Below are 23,301 nucleotides of genomic sequence, written 5' to 3' on the forward strand. Positions count from 1 at the left end.
AAGGAAGGAAGGAAGGAAGGAAGGAAGGAAGGAAGGAAGGAAGGAAGGAAGGAAGAAAACAAAGAGTAAATCAAACAACAAAACAAAAACAACCTCACTTGAGCTACACATCCTTACTAAATATCTTTCAATATCTCTTCTCCCTTTCATAGTTAAAGAAACATATTCATAGTTATAAAACTCCTTGAGAAAGCTATCGTCCATCACTTCTTTTTCCTTTGTTCTTTGCTTAACTCTATATAGTCTGGCTTCCCTTTTCATCATTCAGTTGAAATTGATCTTTCCAAAGTTACTAAAGGTCTCTTAATTAACAAATCTAGTGGCCTTTTATCAATTCTCATCCTTCTTGATGTCTCTGTAGCTTCACTGTCAATCACCCTCTTCTCCCTGACACTGACTTTTGGTTTGGTTTACATGACATTGCTCCATCTTGGCTGTTCTCCTATCTGTCTAACTACTCAATTTTAGTCTCCTTTGTTAAATTTTCACTCAGGTTCTACTCACTAACCATGGATATCCCCCAAGGCTGTATCCTGGGCCCTCCTCTCTTCTTCCCCTATAATATTTCATATTATCTCATCAGTTCCCCAGGATTCAACTATGCTGGTAATCCTAAAATCTATTTAACAAGCTCTATCACCTCTCCTGACTTTCAGCCTTGTACCTTCAACCACCTAATGGACATTTTGAACTGGATATCCTATAGACATATTAAATTCAACATGTTTAAAACTGAATTCATCTTTCTCTTCAAGCTCTCTTCCTAACTTTGCTATAAAAGTGGAAGGCATGATCTTCCTCCAACTATTCAAGTTCACAGACTGGGTGTCATCCTCAACTCCTCTCACTTTAACCATTTCCAATCTCTTGCCAGGTCCTATCAATTCTACTTCCACAACCTTTCTCATAAAAGTCCTCCTTCTCTTCTCTGACACAGTCACCATCTTGGTGTAGGCCCTTATCACCTCACACTTGAATTACTGCCTGTTGGTTGATCTTCCTTACTCAAATCTATCCCTAGTCCAATCCATCCTCCCCTAAACTGTCAGAGCAACCTTACTGAAGTACAGATCAGATTATATCACATCTATTCGATAAAATCTAGTTATAGGGAGCTATTACCTCTGGGATCAAATATAAAATTCTCTGGCCTTTAAGGTCCTTCATAATCTAGTCTCTTCATACTCTCCAGTCTTTTTACATCTTACTCTTGTCCACTTTACAACCCAGTAACACTGATCTCCTTGCTGTTGTTGATATTCATGATACTCCATTTCCTAAGTCCTTGTCTTTTTCACTGACTTTCTCCCCTGCCTGGAATGTCTTCCCTACTCATCTCTATCTCTTGGATTTCCTGGCTTCCTTCAGGTCCCACCTAAAATTTCATCTTCTGTAAGAAGCATCTCCCAGTTTCCTTTAATGCTATTAAACTTTCCCTCTAAAATTACTTCTAATTGATCCTTAATATATCATAATTGTTATGCATAATTGTTTCCACCTTATCTTCCTAATTAGACTTGAACTCCATAGAGTAGGGATTGGTATTTGCCTTTCTTTATATGCCTAGTGCTTAGCATTATGCCTGGTATATTCATAAATGCTTGTTGACTTGATTCGCATTTTCTTCTCTTTTCTCTCTTCACCTCTTTTTACTCTGCTGAAGAAGTGCAGGCATTTGGCTTTTGTGCCTCCTGAATTTTCCACCCGGGGGAAAACTACTTATTCCTCCCTAGTTATAGTTCTGCCCATTTGTCTGCCAAGTTGCTGGTCTTGGACCATGATCTAGAGCCTTGCTTAGCCCCTTCTGAATACTGCAGTTAAATTGAATCTGACTCCCCACCCCTTGATGAGCTTAGCCATCTCATCATCCTATGCATAGCCCTTCCAGTTATAGTGAGCAGATTGGACTACATGAACCAAACTTACTGTCATCACCTTGGACCAAGTTCTGCCTTTGTCTCAAATCTGAAATATTCTCTGCCCTTTTTGGCTAGAATTCACTGACAGCTCAGGTAGAGCAAGCAAAAAAAAAAGTAAAAAAAATTCCATTAAATCAACCTGTTTGTTTTTGGTTTGACACACAGACAAAAGATTGGCCGACTATGAGTACCAAGATTGGAAATTTGGTAATTAATTTCCATGTAGGCTAGGAGTTCTTAACCTGGGATTTATAAACTTCTGTTTAATATTTTATAATTTTATTTCAAAATAATTTGTTTTCTTTGTAATATTTTGTGCATTTAACAACATTATTCTGAGAAAGTTCTCATAGGTTTCACCAGATTGACAAAGGGGGTCCATGATACAAAAAAGATTAGGAACCTCTGGTCTATACTGTGCTTGCCAAAAATCCATTATCTAGTTTACTAAGTGCTAGATAATTTGAAAAAAATACTCCTATCTTCAAATACAAGCTGAACCTAAATGCTTAGTGTAGTTTAAAGTTATTAGGGCTTAAAATGGCACTAAGACTTTTGGGACACTATAGCTCTCTAGAGAAATCCTGCAGATTTGAATTGTTAAAGGGGGGAGCTAAAGTGGGGATGGAGAACATCATGCTAACTTTCCATACCAGTTGTAAGTGTTTACCTGTAGCTGTAGGGCTGGCTTATGGGAGAAGTTTTAAACACATCTAATGTATCTTGAATATTTCTTTGCCATTCCTTAACATAGCAAGGACCAAATCATTCATGGGCAGCATTAGACTATTTCATAGCAGTTAATTATTTATTTATATTAAAGGATTAGTAGGGAACAAAATGTTGGATCATTTTGAATCTTTTTAAGAGGGTTTTTCCCCCAGCTGGAGTCATAGAGCTCATACAATTTTAGATCTGTAAGTGGCCATATACATCTAGTCACTCACCACATTTCACACGTTTGGAAACTGAGACTCAGAACCAAATCACTACTTGCTATGTGACCTTATGCAAGAAGCTTTTTATCTCTACCCCTTAGTTTCCTCATCTGTAAAACAAGGGACTTGGATGATCTCTAAAGTCACTTCCAGCTTTACTTTGATGGTCCCATGATCCTTTAGTCTCAAGAAGTAAAGTGACTTGCCTAAGGTCATATAAGTAGCTAATGACAAACCCAGGATAAGAACCTAGTTTTCCTGACCCCCAGACAAAAGTCTGGATGAGTCACTTTTTTAAAAAGTGAATAACACTGTTTTCTGAATTTTCAAGGTTTTCTATTGGTTACCTTATTTAAACAGGGTTTTCATTTCCTTTGGAGGTATGCATAGTAATTTCTCCCTCACTGCCATTGTGATCTTAGAAGGGCAGAAAGTTTTCTCCTTGTAGGGATGTTTTTCGTTTGAGTATTCATTTAATCTCATTTTTTTTCTTTGCTCATTTGGAATTTTCAAAAACTAAAAAGTTCATTACATCTGTCAGTTGGCTAGCATCTGTTAAATGCCTACTATGTACAAGGCACTGTGCTTGGTGCTAGGGATACAAAGAAAGGAAAAGCACACAGTCCCTATCATCAAAAAGCTAAGATTCTAATGGGAAGAAAACATATAAACAATAATGTACATAGAAAATTTTTACAGTATAAATGGAAGGTAAAGGGAGTCATTCAGAGTGGTGGAGAATGGGAAAGACCTCCTTCAGAAGGGGAGATTTGAGTTGAATCTTAAAGAAAGCTGTGGAATTCAGGAAGGATAGAGCATTCCAGACATGGTAGATGGCCAGTATAAATGCATGGAGTTGGGCGATGGAGTGTTGTGGGTGAAAAACAGCAAGTAGCTAGTGTGGTTAGTTCATAGAGTATGTAGAAGCAAATAAGATATGAGAAGGCTGGAAAGATAAAGAAACAGAAAATTTTATATTCATCCTTGGAGTAATATGGAGCCACTTAAATATAATGATTAGGAAATAGGTGACATGGTCAGAACTACTCTTAGGAAAATCACTTTGATAACTGAGTGAAGGGTAGATAGGAATACAAAATGACGTGAGGTAGGGGAGACTAATTATGGGATATAATAGAACAGGAAAGAGGTCTTGAAGGTTTGTATTAGTGTGGGAACCATAAGAATGAAGAGAGGATACAGAGATAAGAGATGTTGTGAAGTTTGAAAATTGAAAGTCTGAATGAATAATATGGTGGTGTCACTGGCAGTGATAGAAAAGTAAAGAAGAGAAGAGTGTTGTGGGGAGGGAGAGGATGAGTTCTGTTTTGTTCATATGGAGTTCAAAATGTCTGGGGCATTCTGTTCAAAAAGTAGAAAAGGTAGTGGTGATATGGGACTGGAACTCAGGAGAGAAAAATAGGTCTAGATATATAGATCTGAGAATTATTGGTGTGGCAGTGATAATTCAATGCACGGAAGCTACTTAGAGTTTCAAATAAGATAAGATAGAAGGAAAAAAGAAGAGGGTCTGGGATAGAACCTTACGGAGTGCCCACACCGTGTAGGCATGATCTGGATGAAGATGTAGCAAAGGAGACTGAGGAGAGATCAAGGAAGTAGAAGAAGAATGAGGAGAGAGCAATGTTATGAAAACCTAGAAAAGATAGAAGATACAGAATGAGAGGGGTTATTCACAGGATCATGGACAAATCCCTTAATGTCTTTGTCTTTGGGGCAGCTCTAAGAACATAAGTTGCCAGGGCATGATTAATATGAATCAATGGAGAGAGTTTTCATGCTAAAAGTTCCATGTTTTAAAGAAAGCTTTGGGTGCTTTTACATACTTGGTCAGGGGAGTTATTCACTCTCTTGCTATAAAGAATTTTATTCTCCATTGAACTTCAATTCAGAAGGATTTTTGGAGGTAAAGATTTTTAGAATGATATAAAAATGATAGCTGCCCCAAAATCAGTAGATTGGAAGACAAAGGCAAAGTGTCCAGCGTGAATAATCAAAGTCGGTGAGCCTTTTCCAGTTCTGATAAGCTCTTGCTGTAAGACTTCAAGGAACTAATATATTTCATCATCCTGTTGACATATATGTAAAAGAAAGTTTATGACACTTGTTTACTTCATTAATTGAAATCAGCTCCTTCATCTGGAGTAAGCAACATCTTTAGTAAAATATCTGAATATAAATGGTTTACCTGATGGTACCTGATGCTATATTTTAAGTTACACAAACTGGTCCCTATGTCTGTAAAGCATTACCCCTCTTCTCCAACTCTCAGAATTCTTGTCTTTCTTCAAGGATAAACTCAGGTACTGAACAACTTCCTCCATAAAATTTTCTCCAGTTACCCTAGTTTTCACTGTCCTTTCCTTCCTCAACATTTTTATAAAAATTAGTTATGTAACAGTCATCAACAAAAGAGAGAAAGAGCAGAGCAGCGATTTGGGCATGCAACTAAAAATTCTAGAAAACCAAAAATACTAAAAATCCTCAATTTTATGCCAAATATAAACATTGAAAATCAAAGATGAGATTAACAAAATTGAAACCAAAAAGAAAATTGAATAAGGAAAAGTAGGAACTTTTAAAAAATACATAAACAATAGCCTAATACATAGAGCTAAATTAACTAAAAAGGAGAAAAAACAAAATTGCTTGTATCAAAAATGAAAAAGAAATTCATAACCAGTGAAGAAGAATTAAAAGAAATTACTGGAGACTATTTCACCTAACCATATGCCAATAATGCTGACAATCTAAGTGAAATGTTATGGATATTTACAAAGATATAAAATGCCCAGTTTAACAGAACAGGAAAGAGGAATTAGCTCAATTTTAGAGAAAAGGGTCAAAGAAACTATAAACAAAATTCAAAGTGTTGGGAGGGGAACTCCAGGATCAGATGTATTTACAAGTAAATTATATCAAATGTCTAAAGAATGAATAATTCCAATACTACATAACTGTTTAGAAAAATAGGAACAGGGTCCTACCAAATTCCTTCTATAATACAAATATTGTCTTGATGCTTAAGTCAGGAAGGGTCCAAACAGAGAAAGAAAACTACTGGCCAATATTCCTAATATTTTTAATGCTAAAATGTTAAATAAAATATTAGCAAAGAGACTACAGCAACATTTCACAAATATTATCTACTATGACCAGACTGGATTAATATCAGGAAGGCAGGGCTGGTTTGATATCAGGAAAGCTATAAACATAATTGAGTAATAGCAGGAACAACAAGAATGATATGACTATGTCAACAAATGAAGAAAAAATTTATTTGACAATATATATCACCTATTCCTGTAAAAATATTAAAAAGCATAGGAATAAATGGATCTTATCAAAAATAAGTAGTGTCTATCTAAAATTAAGAGCTTGCATTATTTATAAGGGCAATAGCTAGATGTTTTTCCAATAAGATAAGAAATAATGCAAGGATATTCATTATCACCATTTATGTTCAATACGGTGCTAGAAATGCTAACTATAACAATAAGACAGGAAAGCAAAATTGAAGAAATAAACACAGCAAAGAAGTAACAGAATTGTCACTTTTTTCAGATCATATGCTATTTTACTTAGAGAACTCTAGAGAGTCAAAAGAGTTGACCACTACTATTGTATATACATAAAGCGATCAAAGAAAAAGAAAGAACCTATTATATTATTGTTTAGAGTCATATTTACATATATATACACAATATATATATATATTTTAAAAATTATGGCAATTCCTTTTGTGAAGGCAAAGAATTAGTAACTAAGGGGTTATCCATCAATTGGGAATGGATGAACAACTTATATATACATAGGAATATTATTGTTCCATAAGAATTTTCCATAAGAAATTATGAAGGAAGACTAATATGAACAGATGCAGAGTGAAGTAAGAGGAACCAGAACCATTTACACAGTTACAGCAATACTATTAAGACAAACTTAGGAATTCTGACTTATGCAATGATTAGCCACAATTCCAGAGGACTCAAGATAAAACTTGTTAATCACCTGCTGATAGAGAGTGATGGACTCAAGGTACAGGCTGAGTTTTGTTTGTCAAGTTGTAGCGGAGGAGGAGGAGAGATAATGCAGATGTGAAAACAAAATACAATTAAAAACCACTGTATTGTGTATGTGTATAATTCTTTCAGTAAAACAAAACAAACCCATAACTTTTGAGGTCAGGAAATATCTCATTTATGTCTTTGTATCACCAGTGCCTAACACCAATCCATAAATAAGCATTTACTAAACTAAACTTACTCTCTTCCAGACGCTAGTCTAAGGACAAAGACCAAAATCAAATAGTTCCTCCCTTCAAGGGACTTGTATTCTATTCTGTGAAAACAACTCAAATTCAACATGACCAAAAGAGAACTCCTTATCTTTCTCTCCATACCCACACCATCTCCTAACTTCTCTATTTTTGCCAAGGGCATCATCATTCTCTTCTCAGTCATATTTGTGTCCTTCCTCTAGAATAAACATGGCAAACATGTGGCCCATTGCAGCCCACAACATTTCCTAAGAGCAGCCCAAACCAGATGAAAATGTAATTGGGAAATATTTAATAAAATAAATAAAAACACAACAAAGCATGGATAATATTACATTTTAAAACTAAGTAAATATGCAGCCTGTTGGGATCTTTATGTGGAGTTTAAGGGTCCTTGTTTCTATTTGAGTTTGACACCCCTGCTTTGTTGCACCCATGTTCAAACTGTTGCCAAGTCTTATCCATTTTATCTCTGCAACATCTTGATATGTTTTCTTTCCCCATCCAACATCCTAGTTTAGGACTTTTTTACCAGGACTATCCCATTCCCATTACATTCAGCCCCAAGATCTTTCATGTCCCTTACATAGCAAAAATACCTTAACAGTGAACGAGAGTTTAGGGATAACTGGTGGAAAAACTGGTGTCAGCAGAACTTTGCAACAATATAACAGGGATAATAGAAAAACTTTACACATAAAACAACAGTTTATAGTGGGGATTTGAAGATCTTCCCTGCCCTTTAATAGACCTGGGGGGAGTTTGAAGACCTCTCCTGCTTTGAAAGTAAACTCTGCGCCCTAATAGGCTGAATGTAATCACATGGGGCCTGTGGTGTGAGGAGTTTACTGAAGGGAAGCAGAGCCCACAGGAAGCTGGTCAGAGCTAGCCAGATGGTGGGGGAGAGAGGATGCTCAGGCAAGAAGTCAGATAGACTTGTGAGTAGATATTGATCTTGTATTGGTTTGTGGGAAGGCTGAAGGATGCTGTGGCTCTCAACATTATTATGGCTTCTGAATCTTTGGTACTATGATGGAACAGACTTATTGGTTCTGGGATTCGGTTTTCTGGTATCTAAATAAATGCTTCCATTCTATCCTCTATCTGGAGAATTTGGTATATTTTGCAATCAAATGTCATGCAATACTTATAGAAACAGTCTTTATTGTGATCGTGGACACTGTAAATATTGCATTGGTGCTACAGAGTGTTTCTTTTTATTACTTTCTCCAATATTGGATTTCTGGAGGTTTACCATTGTTGTTGGTGCTACTAGTGTTAACATTTTCTTTGGGAAAAAAACAAATTCTTTTATACTCTTGTCAAAATGGCTGTAGTCAATGCTTAATGGTCAATACCAATGAGAAATAGCAGTGCTATGGATAAATAACAGATGACATAACACTTATTTTAATTTTCCTTTATGACACATTTAGTGGCATCTTTCTGTGAAATTGCTAAATATAATACTTTCATCATTATTTTTTCTTAATCTTATATTTTTTCAAATTTCTTGATTACAGATAAAAGCTTAGTCACAAAAGGAAACTGGGTTGAGATTAGAAGAAAATTGACTAGCACAAATTCAGCTAACAGTTTTGTTTTGTTAAGGTGCCTATTAACTAAATAACAAAATTAATAAGGGTGATGATAGCTAACAGTTATATGAAATTTTAAGTTTTGTAAATATAATTTGATTTGATCCTCACAATAATCCCATGAGGCATGCACTGTACTATTATTTCTCTTATTTACCTGAGGAAACTGAGGCTGAAGAGGGTCTTACACAAGATCACACAGTTAGCATATATACACAAAGTAGAATTTGATCCCACATCTTCCTTATACCAACTCTAGTGTCTTATCTTCTATGATAACTAGAAAATATATAATTCACTTCTTCAACCAGTTCATTTAAAGAAAAGCAAGAGGGACTTTATTTAGATTTCCTCATATTAAGATTCTGATAACACTTGGAAGCCAGAAGAATTCAGAAGAAAATGTCAACAATCACCAACAGGTTCGGCTGAAAAAAAAATTAGTCTTCTAAATTAAACCTAGATCTTTTATTGAGTCATTTTTTTTAACTTGGAGAAAAAAATAATCAGGAAATAGGTGGAGATGGGCAGCTGATACAGTTCCTCTAATGACTATTAAGGTACTTGTTCTTTCTCATACAAATATTTTCCACCCACTTCAGCTTTTCCTACTGAAAGGAAACATGGTGTAGTGAACTTTTCTTGAGAACAGGAAGACCTCATTTTAAGTCTTAAGTGGCATATACTAATTGACAAAAAAAAGAACAGAGTGAATACTGGCATCTCCTTTGCTCTGGACATTATTCACTTACCGATGCAGCCTTAAAGAACACTAGGTTTTTGGCTACCACATCAAACTGTTGACTCATTGAAATCCCAGATATTTTTCAGGAGAACTATAATCTAGGCATCTCTTACACCTCTGAAGTTGATTTTTTTTTAAGTTGAGGGTGAGCATATTTCCCCCTAATATGACTTAGTGATCAGATAGCTGGCTTCAGAGGAAAAAAATCAAATAGGGAGGGTTTCATCCTTTGTCTTTGTATCCCAAGCACCCAGCACCATGCTTGGCACATGGTAGGTATTTGATAAATGTTTATTGATTGACTGGAGTTGAGTCATGCCTCTGACTGACTGTGTGACCCTGAGCAAGTCCCTTAACCACTCAGTATCTAAAATAACTCGACAAAAAACTAAATTAGAGATGATTTTATTAACTGCATGAATGGAGGAAACTTTGAAATCAGATACTAATGATATCTCAAGTTTAAACACCGCCTCCACTCTCATCCCAATGTTATTGAGAACACTCTTTTGTATAACTTGTGCCATTTCCAAAACGCAAAATGATCTGATTTATCAAAGTTTGAATTGAAGGTGAATATATCTAACATGCAACCAACTCAGTTATCAATACTAGGAGAAAATTATAGTTTATTGAAAGCCACAGTCAATATGGCAGAATAGAAGCAGGACCTCCACATGGCTCCAGCTTCCACCTTCCCCAATCCATGTAAAAGGGGACTCTGAACAAACTTTGGAGCTGCAGAACCCACAAAATGACACAGAGAAGCTAACCTCCTGCTGAGGACAGCCTGGCTGGTGCTCTGGGAGCCGAGCCCAGGCCCGTGTGAGCTGAGGTTTTAGTCCCAGGGTGGGCCTGACCAGACTCTGGCTGGAGGGACTTCAGATTACCAGCACCTGTGGCCTTTTCCAGATTTATCAACACATAGATGCGAAGGACAAATTGAGAGGTCAGTGCAGTGTCGACTTGGGGACCAGTAGTTGGAAGAGCATCAGCTTTTGCCCCCAGGGTGGCAAGAAGCCACTGAGACTCCTTGGCTCAGCCAGCTCCCCGCCACATTGCAGCTTCAGTTCCTGACCTGAAGAGTGTAGGGAGACCAAGTGATCAGTCTGAGGGGTATTCGCTCTTGCTTTTACTTGCTTGGATCTGGCTTGCAGTCTAGGGTGGAGATCCTGGGGTGTGTGTCCAGCTTGCCAGAGTATATGGAGGCCTCAGAGAAGGCACCCATCTAATACCTCTGGCAGCTGAGAAAACACCAGAGTTTGGGATGAAAGCTCCCCTATCTGGTGGCAGAGTCCTACTGTGGCAAAAAGCCCAAGGGTCAAATGACTGAGGGGTGACATGACCAGGCAAAGGAAGCAAAGCAAACAGAAGAATCCAACATTAGACCCCTATTTGGGGGACAAAAAGGAGCAAAGCATGGAACAGGAGGAAGACAGTGAAGTCAAACTCCTGCACCAAAAGCTTCAAAGGAAAATACAAGCTGGTTACAGGCCATAGAGGACCTTAAGAAGCAGATAAGAGAAGTGGAAGAAAAATTGGGAAGAGAAATGAGAATAATGCAAGAAGATTATGAAATGAGAGTCAACAGCCTGACTGAGGAAAATACCACCTTAAAAAACAGACTAACTCAATTGGCAAAAGAGACTCAAAAAGACAATAAAGAGAGGAATGCCTTAAAAAGCCAATTTTTCCAGATGGAAAAAAGAATCTCAAAAGCTCACTGAGGAGAATCATTCCCTCAGATTTAGAATGGAGCAAAGGGAAGCTAGTGACTTTATGAGAAATCAAAATGATGTTAAACAGATCCAAACAAATGAAAGAATAGAAGGCAACGTGAAATATCTCATGGGAAAAACTACTGACCTGGAAAATAGATCCAGGAGAGATAATTTAAAAATGATTGGATTACTTGAAATCCATGATGAGGGAAAGAACCTAGAAATCATCCTCCAAGAAATTCTCAAGGAAAATTGCCCTGATGTTCTAGAACCAGAAGGCAAAATAAAGTTTGAAAGAATCCACTGATCACCTCCTGAAAAAGATCCCAAAAAGAAAACTCTTAGGGATATTATAGCTAGGTTTCAGAATTCCCAGATCAAGGAGAGAATATTACAAGCAGCCAGGAAGAAACAACTTGAATGTTGTGGAAACACAATCAGGATAACACAGGATTTGGCAGCTTCTACACTGAGGGATGAAAGGGCCTAGAATATGATATTCCAGAGGCCAGAGGAGCTGGGATTAAAACCAAGAATCACCTACCCAGCAAAACTGTGTATCATGTTTCAGGGGAAAATATGGTCATTCAGTGGAAGAGAGGACTTTCAAGCATTCTTAATGAAAAAACCAGAGTTGAATAGAAAATTCTACACTCAGACACAAGAAGCAAGAAAAGCCTGAGAAGGTAAACAGGGAAAAGAAATCATAAGCCACTTATCAAAGTTGAACTATTAACATTCTTACATGGAAAAACAATACTTGTAACTGATAAAACTTTTCTCAGTGTGAAAATAGTTGAAGGGAATAGAAATATATATGTATATATATATGTCTATAACAGAGGGTATACGGGCATATGAATACATATGTGAATGTGTGTATATATGTTTACAGGTATACATATATAGAGGGCACAGGACCAATTTAATAAGAAGGGATGATACATAAAAGGGGAAATTAAGAGGTGAGAGAGGAATATAATGAGAGGAGATGGAGAGAGACAGAATGGGGTAAACTATCTCATAAAGAAGAGGCAAGGGAAAAGACTTACAATGGAGGGGAAGAATAGGAAGGCAAAAGGGAATGGATCAATCTTATTCTCATTGAATTTGGCTTGGTGAGGGAGTGAAATACATACTAATTAGGGTATCTCACCCTACAGGAGAGTAGGGGGGGAAGGGGACGAGAGGGGGGGGTGATGGAAGGGAGGGTAGGCTGAGGGGGAGGGAAATTGGAAGCACCCACTTTTGAAAAGCAATGGAATCAAAGTAGAGAATAGAACAAGTGGGTGATGGGAGAGGAGGGAGGGAAATATAGTCAGTCTTTTACAATATACCTACTATGTTAATGTTTTACATTACACATGTACAGCCTATACTGAACTGCTTATCTTCCCAGTAAGCATGGGTGACAAGAGAGGAAGGGAATGAATCTGGAATTCAAAGTTTTTTTTAAAGCAATTGGGGTTAAGTAACTTGCTCAAGGTTACACGCCCAGGTGTTTCTGGGTGGGTGCTAAGTGTCTGAGCCCAGATTCAATCTCCAGGTCATCCCGACACTGGAGCCGGTGCTCTTACTCACTGTGCTACCTGGCCACCCCAAGGAATTCAAAGTTTTAAAATTAAATGTTTAAAATTACATATATATGTATACACACACACACATATATATACATATAAACATATGCTATTATTAATACTATATTATATGTAATTGGAAAATAAGATATACAGGCACTGATGCATTGAGATCCACCATGCCCTACTGGAAAAGTATAAGGGAGTATGGGAGAAGATATGGGAGAGAGCAGATTGGAGGAGAGGATATCCTGTGGGATTGCTATTTTTGGGTGGTGGGTAGGGGAAAAATGGGGAGAAAATTTGTCACTCAAAATCTGACGGAAATTGATGATGTAAATCAGAAGTTAATAAAGCATTTGAAAAATAAAAAAAACATGCACAAGTAAATGAAAACTCATTTTAACCTAAAGTAGCCAAAAATATGAAAATGAATTTTTTTACATTTTTCCTTCTCTTTTCCTATTCCTTCCTCAGATAGATGCTAATGACAGTTCAAAAATTGGCAGCATTAGAGCAAAGCAAAATGCTCAAAATGCCACAAAGAAACCTGTAAAGAAATAATTATGACCTGAGATAACAGAATTGTTTACAAAACATATACATTTGATCTTCTAAACTTTTGCCTATTAATGACCAACTACTGGAATCATGTAAGTAGAAAAGAAATCTCTTTCTCTTCATACTTTGTAAGCATTATCAGATTGGAAATTTTAATAAAAATGACAGGGTTTTTTTATGTTATTTGGGGAGCTTTTATTTCTACTTGAAAACAATAAATCTATAATCATTTGCAAATTAGAAAATGGGACCAAGGAAGAACTTTTAAAAACTATGTGTCCTTTTATCATAACCCAGAGCCATTCCTTCCCTTACCCTCCCAGAATGAAGGGAGATTGAGTTGAAATTGGGCCCCAAAACAAATCATGGTTTGGTTCTATTGTTACTTTGCATACCAGGAAATCACAATGTTATTTTGTACCCTTAATTAAAACTAATTTAAATTTTGTTCCTCATATAGTTGGAAAAATGGATATTTTTCCAGAATGATAAATGGATTTGTCTCACATCACACCCAAGAAGTCAAGCATTGATTTAGAGGGGGAGTTTATATTCCTAATCTTAAACACTGGATTGTATTCTCCCTCTGTTATGCTTTTTCAAAAATTAAAAGGCAGGTACACTTTCACTTCTCCTCCCCCAATTTAAAATTATCTTCAAAACATAATTTAGATCTGGGGTTCTTAATTTGAGGTACATAAGTCAAACTGGATTGGGGAAAATTGCATACTTTTTCAATATTGTTGGTTTTCTATTTCATTTTATGCACTCAAAAACATTATTCTGAGGAGGGGTCCATGGGAACAAGATTCAGAAGGGAACTAGGCTGCCAAAAGGGTTCCAACAAAAGGTTAAGAACTCCCAGCTTTAGATCTTGTTCATGGCTTCAAAGTAAGAAATTAGTTCCTTAATCTTTCTTTCCCTGAAGCCAGTCCACTCTTTCCCCTTTTCTATAACATTTTTTAAAAAAGAATAAGCTACATATATATGTCAATTTATGCTAGTTATCAGCTGCATTGGCCTTCATTTTTTGTTGTGTGACTCATCAACCCTTTCCTTCCTTCTCATGTGGGAAATAAAAGAGGCCAAAGCACCCTTTAGAGTGGCAATATACTAATTATTTGTATGATATTACTTAAAGAAGCAGCACTTACTCTTGATTCAGTCTGAACTTATAAAGCAAAGATATAGATGACATCAGGGAAGGGGTATTGTAAGACTGTCTAGACTGCCAAAATAATCTGTGGTGGGAGAAAATTGCATAAATATGGCCTATCATGAAAGTTATTTTTCTTTCCCCATCCTTGTGGTCATGTTTGTGTGTGTGTTTGTGTGTATGTGTGTGTGTGTGTGTGTGTGTGCTCTTCAGAGTGTAGCTTCAGGCTGGCAATTCTGTAAATTATACTCTTTGAATCTTGTAATAATAACTCAAGGACCAAAATGATTTAATGCCATATGGTAAGTGAATGTCGGAATCATCTCAGACAAAATAAATAAACAGGCAAAGCAAGTGACTTTTCACTCATTCCAACTTACCCATTTCTTCCAAGTTTCTTAGTGCATTTTTTTCCCTCAAGACCATGAAGGTGATACTAGATAAATACTAGATACAAAGGTAGGTAAATAATGTTCCTGATTTTCTCCCTTTTGTGTGTCAGGCAACGAGAGGCAGCAAAACAGAACCACTGTCATTGTATTTATGGTCAACTCAACAAATATTTATTAAGTGCTTTTCTATGCAAGGCATTGTGCTAAGGACTAGGATATGGAAATCAAGTATGACAAAGATCTCATCTTCAAGAAGTTTACAGTCTAATAAAGGAAAAGAAGACAGCTACACAAACAACTAAGGTACATAGCAATAGTGATAAGTGAGATGTGAAGAGGTCCAGCCCAAGGAGAATCTCAAGGAGAGATCACTTAGAATCAATTCTCTTATAAATTGGCCATTGTGAAAACTGTAGCAGATGGGGTATTGACAGGAATTGTCTTGATATGGTATCTGTGTCCCAGGAGTTTAAATTAGTGCTTAGTAAATAATATACACTAATAAATTCTTCCCCTCATTTTCTTCCTCTTTCCTTCCCTCACCCTCCTTCTCCCTCCTTTGTTTTCTTCCATCCTTCATTCTTTCTTTCCTTCCTTCCTTTTCTCTTTTTCTCTTTCTTTCTATCTTTCTTTCTTTTTCTTTCTTTCTTTCTTTCTTTCTTTCTTTCTTTCTTTCTTTCTCTATAGATGGTATTTAAGATATTTATCTATATTGGCATAGGTAACCACCAAGAAGCATATGCCAAGAGCATGACCTGACATTTTGATTGAGAAAGATAATTTATGTTGCACTCAGAGGTCTTTAGAGAAAAACTGAAAATGTAACCCTATAAGCATGAGCTATGTGAAAAATTGGGAAGTACTAAATATTTGCCTCTAACTTCCCCTTTCTGCATTCCTCTTCTATTTTGGAGATTGTTAAATCCTCCTTCCTGACCTACACCAAAAAGCCCAGGCTTCTTCTCTGCTCTCATTTATCCCAGATGTGGCTACCTTTTCTCTATTACTGCATAACCTTGCTAGGTAATTGGTGTGCTCATTAATAATGAATTAATTCAGAATAAAATGTTACATATCTGATGATGATTCTGTTATCTTTTCCAATAATATATGCATTTTACATGGAGATTCCTTTATAAAAGAGATAATAATTTACTGTATCTCACCCTAATCAGGCACATCTGGATAATAGTGTTCATAACATACTTTTAGGAAAAAAGAATATATCTAGAAGAGGGTGACCAGGAGGATGCAATACGTGAGGATCAGCTAAAGTGGTTTATCCTAGATAAGGTAAAACAGAGTAGGAATAACAATGATTTTCAAGGGTTGAATGACCATTATATGGAAGAGAGATTAGACATGTTCTGCTTGGGTAGAGAGGACAGGACTGAGATTACAGGGTAGAAGTTTCAGAGAGGCAGATTCCAACTTGATATAAGAAACATTCCTAATAATTATAGTTATCCTAAAATGGAATGCTTCAAGAGATAGTAGGCATATATTTCATTAGCACTGGCATGGTTCTTAAGAAATAAATCTAACTGTAAACCCCAAGGTATCTTAGGAAGTTTCACTGATCGAAAGTTTGCATTCCATTGGGAAGAGCACCCACAGGAAAGAGTATTATACCCTATGTGGATGGAGAGGGGAGAGGAGAGGAGAAGTGACACAGATCACTGGGGATCTTTTGATTGGCCAACAATAGGTCGTAGTCCAAGTCCTACCTGGTTATTGTTTGGACCCAGATGACTCAGAATGAATTCAAATAAAAACTCTTTCTATTTTGGCCAGAAACCTTGAGGGTCTTCCCCTTCCAGATAGATTTTTTTGGACTAGGTAGAAGAAACCATTCTTTGCCTCATTTCTTACTTAACCTTAATCACTGAATGGGTGTTGCCCCAGTCAAACTGAGACCTGGGAAAGGCCTTAACTTAAAAAGGCCAAGGTCTCCACTGCATCCTGGGTCATGGTCTATATCTTGCCACTGGGCCCAGAAAGCTCCAGAGGAGAGAGTGAAGCTGGTGACTTTGTACAGTTCTCCCTCACTTAAATTCAACTTACTTGCAAGTCATGGCATCACCTTCTTGATGTCATGACCCTCTTCAAGAATGAACAACAAACAACAAAAATCTAGAACTGACTCTGATGAAATTTTTTTTCACAAAATGTTTATGTTTATTCCACAGTTTAACATTTTCTCTGTCACTTTCATACATCTAGATATCAGCAAAATAATAACGGATAGCAGAATGAACCCAAAAGACATAAGTTAAAACCCCACCTCTGTCACTTATTAGCTGGAAATAAATACAGAATCATAGGTTCAGAACTGGAAGGAAACTCTAAAGTTACCTAGTTCTAACCTTCATTTTACATATAAGAAAACTGAGCCCCAGAAAATTTAAATTAACCAAAGGCACAAAATGACAAAGGAAAGATATGAACCCAGGTCCTCTGACTCTAGGGCCACAATACCAAGTTGTCTCACCTCATCTCATCTCATTGAGTCTCAGTTTTCTTACCTCCAAAAAAGGGCAGGGGGAGAGAGAAATAGACTAGATGGTTTTTAAGGCTGTTTGTAGCACTGACATCTTGTGATTCTATGACAAATGATTTCAGTAAAAATAAAAAAAGAGCTGATTCATTTTATTTTGTTCTCTAACTGCAAGTCACATTGTTTGAAACTCTATTTGAAGTTCTTTTGTTACAATCTGAAAATGAATTCACATTTAAAATGTTCAGAGTTATCCCACAAGCATCTCTAATACAGATGATCTTTTGTGAATCATAAATAGAGAGGTGTTTAGACTTTAAGGTTTATTAGGTGTGGTCATCTTGCAGAATCTGGAATGACCTGCAGCAATGTAATGATTATACAGTTGTTGTTTTTGGCTTTAATGTTGGCATGAATGAGATCTCAAGAGCAAATGAATCACAAGGGTTGGGGGTGGGGATGAGGGTTACTCCCTGTAAAACAAGAGAGTCTTCTCTTTGCTCCAGTCTCAAATTAGTTAGGTCTGAGCTTTGGACCTCAGGAAGTTAAAAAAAAAACAAAAGTCAAGAAGGACAAAAGGTAAGAAGTTCTCACCTGTCTGTAGCATATCAGAAAAATAAAAAAAAGGTGTGGTTTTTCACAGTTCCTCAGCCTTTGCTGACACATGTGGTTTACATCTTGGTGGAAAGAGGGTTTAGCCAAGTGTGTGCCTGGAGCGCTTGTATGGGTTTTCCCCCTACTATGGTGAAACAGAATCTTTCATTCACCTGCCACTAATTCATTATCATTCTCTTCCCACCCCCATCCCCAACCCCAAGTGCCCTAGGCACCATGATCTATACATAATCTTGAGACACTCATGTGTATCCAATGGGATAGGCTACATGTCAGCAGACAGCTGCTGAAATATTCAGGATTGGTATCGGGCATTATTTAGCACGTAGGAAAGTGACTTTGAGTTTCCAAGTTATCCTGATCTTATTCTTGGTTTATCCCAATGGAAACTGATGGTGATTACTATCAGAATAAAGTTCATGTAGCAAGATGAGATGAGGTCTTGCTCTTTATGCTGTGCCTTAGAGATGCAATTCCAGTATAGTGTTTTCTGAGCTAGGCCTTTTATTCTTAAAATCCCATTAAAATATGTTTCCTATAGGTTCATACTCTTTTTGACTTACATATAGGAGGCACGTGATGTTTGGATTCTATTGAAATTATTTTCCCTCCATGTTTGCTTTTAAGGAGAAGAGTAAGATTCATGGATGAAAGCTATTGTCCCAAGGATTTGGGGCTGGGAGATGCATGATTTCATGATATAAAAAAATTTCTGAGGCCAGTTAATTGGAGGTACTGTCTTTGCAAAGTATTCCTTGGGTTCCTAGAATTTAAATGGACAACTGGTAGTATAACAACAGCAACAAAAAACCTTTGCAATTCTCACTAGAGTTTGGCAACAAATATGGCTTCTTGGTAGGACACCTGGAATAAACAAAGGATTAGGTGAAGTTGTAAATATCAGAGATAGTCACAAAGAATGAGAGTATCTACAAATAGAGAACTAATTGGGACAAATCATTTGTGTGTGTGCAGTGCAGAAAGAACTGTTAGTCTTTTTCACATTGGAGTTTTAGCCATTGCATACATACATATATGTATATATGTGTATATATATATATATATATATATAAAATGTGTGTATGTGTGTGTAGATATATAGATATAGATATGTATGTATATGTGTGTATGGGTATGTATATGTATATAAAGCAATCTCCAAATATTAAAGTAATATATGGCAAAAATAATGCATTTTTAAATGCATCTAGGACTATTTATACCTTAAGAAATTGAGATGGGAACATTTTACATAACTAAAACAGTTCATTCATTCATTCAGCAGACAATTACTGAAGCACTTACTTTGAGCAAGACAATGTGCTAGGCTTTTCAGGAATACAAAGGTGAGGGTCAGCCAGACAGCACAGCGAGTAAGAGCACCGGCTCCAGTGTTTGAATGACCTGGAGATCGAATCCCAGGCTCAGACACTTAGCACCCACCCAGAAACACCTGGCTGTGTAACCTTAAGCAAGTTACTTAACCCCAATTGCTTAGGGGTGGCCAGGTGGCTCAGTGAGTAAGAGCACCGGCCCTAGTGTTGGGATGACCTGGATCAAATCCCGGCTCAAATACTCAGCACCACACCCAGAAATAACTGGCCGTGTAACCTTGAGCAAGTTACTTAACCCCGATTACTTAAAAAAAAAAAAAAAAAGGAATACAGAGGTGAATAACTGTGAAAAGAACTACTACAGAGTATCAATATCTTACAAGCTTGATAGTGTAGATTTTTAGGAAAGAAGAAAAAGGCAACAGGACATTTTTGTGTTTTCGTTTTGAATCCTCAAGGTGAAATTGCATTGAATTGCTAGAAATCAAGAAGACTTAGTGTGATGAAAGGGTTCATATATGAAATGAAATTATGACTTCTAATGAGCAGGGTACATCCCATTACAAATATAGTATTGGTGGACCTGAGTGAAGTGGCACACACTGAAATAACACACAGAATTTATGATTCACCCTCACTGATGACCCCTACAAGAAAAAGTTCAAGCCAAGTATAGAAAGTTAATAGTTCTACTTATATCTATGTCAAAGGATTTCTGCAATTCTTAAGCACTACATTTTCTTCTTCTTTAAATCACCCAACTCCTTATGAATACCCTTTCCAAAATAAAATGTCAGAACTCTAATCAACACAGTGATCAATCAGGATTTTAGAAGACTGATTATGAAACATACATCTTGTTTCTTGGCAGAGAGGTCATGGACTGCAGGTGCAAAATGAGACAGACATTTTCAGAAGTGACCAATATAGAATTCATTGTGCCTGGCTGGACTTATTAATTATAGAGTATAGTTTCTATGGAAAAGGCAGTTGTGTGTTTCTTGAAAACATCTTTCCCCTCTGCATTTATCATATTTTCTCCTCATGCTGCCCAGGATAGTTTCTTGGAAAACCCCAAAATCCAAGTCATTCATTGGAAGAGTTCTTTATAACTTGAATTTTGCCATAAATGTCATTGTTGTTATTTTAATTTTCATATCTATTGCATTGTATATTTTCAACTATGATCTTGGTTCAGATTTTTAGAAATGGAGTTTGAAAATTTTATTTCAAGAAAATGCAGAAAGGTTTGAAAATTATTTTAAAAGGACTAATTTCTATGCTTAAAGGAAAGGAAAATGGGCAGCAAAATAGTCATAGCTTACCTATCTTGGTTTTTTGGAGAATAAAAATAATATTCATCATTTCTGAGGAGTTGCTCCTTGATTCTATTTTTCTTATAATATATTTCTTGAGACTGTGGTAGGTGATTATTTTTAAAAGTCTAGATCTGTGATTTCATTGATGTAGAGAAATCTTTTTACCAATACATATCAGCAGCCATTTTTGTAATTTTTAATCTTAGAGAAGGAAGTTCAGTGACTAGTTCAGGGTTATCCAACCAGTATGTGTCAAAGATAGAGACATTACTGGGTGGAGCCAAGATGGCGACATAGAAGCAAGAAAACTCCCTGCACTCCTCCCATCACCCCCTCAAATACCTATAAAAATGACTCTAAACAAACTTTAGGGCTACAGAACCTACAAAGTCACAGAGGGAAACAAGTGTCCTCCTAAAGACAGTGTGGCAGGTCTGCAGGAAGGTTTCATAGAAGTGCACTGAGAGCAGAGCCCAGCCCTGTATGAGCCCATGGTTTTAGCCTCAGGGTGGCCTGACCATCCACAGCTAGAGGGGCTTCAGGAGAGTGGATCATTAACAGCTGTGGCAGTTTCCAGAATTATCAATGCATAAATGCCAAAGAGAAAGTAAGAGGTCAGTGTAGGATTTGGGAACAGAGAGTCCAGGAGTGCAGTCCAGCCTCTGCCCCCAGAGGGAGAAGTGGCTGAGGTGCAATGGTCACAGCTGCACAGATGCTTCAGAGGTCCTGGCTTGCAGATTGTAAGGGGACTAAGCTACCATTCTGAGGCATAATTGCTCTTGCTTTAACTTCCTTGGATCTGGATTGCAGTTTAGGGTGGAGGTCCTGGGGTGTGTGACCAGATGCCAGAGCCTGTGGAGGCTTCTGAGAGGGCACCCAACTAAAAGCTCCAGTAGCTGCAAAAACACCAGCGATTTGGGATAAAGCTCTCCTCTCTGGAAGCAGAGTCCTACTATGACAAAAAAATTGAAAGTCAAGTAATTGAGTAGCAACATGAGCAAACAAAGGAAGCAAAGCAAGCATAGCAATCCAACTTTAGGCTCCTTTTTGGGGGACAAAAATGATCAAAGCATGGAACAGGAGGAAGACAGTGAAGTCAGAACTCCTGCAAGAAAAGCTTCCAAGAAAAATATGAACTGGTTACAGGCCATAGAGGAGCTTAACAAGAATTTTGAAAAGTGGAGGAAAAATTAGGAAGAGAAATGAGAAGGATGCAAGAAATTCATGAAAAGAGAATCAAAAACATGACTGAAGAAAATAACACCGTAAAATGGCAAAAAAAGGCTCAAAAAGGCAATGAGTAGAAAAATGCCTCAAAAAGTCGAATTTGCCTGATGGAAAAAGAAGCTCAAAAGCTCACTGAAAAGAATCATTCCTTCAGAATTAGATTGGAGCAAATGGAAGCTAGTGACTTTATGAGAAATCAAGATACTATTAAACAGATCCAAACAAATGAAAAAACAGAAGGCAATGTGAAATATCTCATTGGGAAAACCACTGACCTGGAAAATAGATCCAGGAGAGATCATTGAAAAATCATTGGACTACCTGAAAGCCATGATTAAAAAAAGAACCTAGAAATCATCCTTCAAGAAGTTCTCAAGGAAAATTTCCCTGTTTTAGAAGCATAGAGCAAAATAGAGGTTGAAAGAATACACCTATGACCTCCTGAAAAAACATTCCAAAAAGAAAACTCCTAGGAATATTCTAGCCAGGTTCTGGAATTCCAAGATCAAGGAGAAAATATGGCAAGCAGCCAAGAAGAAAGAATTTGAATACTGTAGAAACATGATCAGGATAACACAGGATCTGGCAGCTTCGATCCTGAGGGATCAAAGGCCTTGGAATATGATATTCTGGAGGTCAAAGAAGTTGGTATTAAAACCAAGAATCACCTACCCAGCAAAATTGAGTATCATGTTTCAGGGGAAAATATAGTCATTCAGGTAAATAGAGGACTTTCAAGCATTCTTGATGAAAAAAAAAACCAGAGTTGAATAGAAAATTTGACATTCAGATACAAGAAACAAGAGAAGCACGAGAAGGTAAATAGGGAAAAGAAATCATAAGGAACTTATCAAAGTTGAACTCTTTACATTCCTACATGGAAAAATAATAATTGTAACTGATATGAAACATTTCTCAGTATGAGAATAGTTGAAGGGAATAGAAATGTGTATATGTGTATATATATATATATACACACACACATACATATATATGTCTATATAAGAGGGTATATGGACATATGAATACATATGTGAGTGTGTGTATATATGTGTACAGGTATATATAGAGGGCACAGGACCAGTTGAATAGGAAGGGATGATACTTAAAAGGTGAAATTGAGAGGTGAGGGAGGAATATAATGAGAGGAGACGGGGAGAGACAGAATAGGGTAAATTAACTCATATAGAAGAGGCAAGGGAAAACTGTTACAATGGAGGGGGAGAACAGGAAGGCAAAAGGGAATTGGTCAACCTGACTCTCATTGAATTTGGCTTAGGGAGGGAATGGCATACACACTCAATAGGGTATCTCACCCTACAGGAGAGTAGGGGGTAAGGGGATGAGAGGGGGGCTGATAGAGGGGAAAGCAGGTTGGGGGGGGGAGGGATGTTAGAAGCAC

This window comes from Petaurus breviceps, unplaced genomic scaffold, assembly GCF_028583685.1.
Source record: "Petaurus breviceps papuanus isolate PSGF00001 unplaced genomic scaffold, PetGlider_PUasm1.0 118, whole genome shotgun sequence".
Taxonomy (NCBI): Eukaryota; Metazoa; Chordata; class Mammalia; order Diprotodontia; family Petauridae; genus Petaurus; species Petaurus breviceps.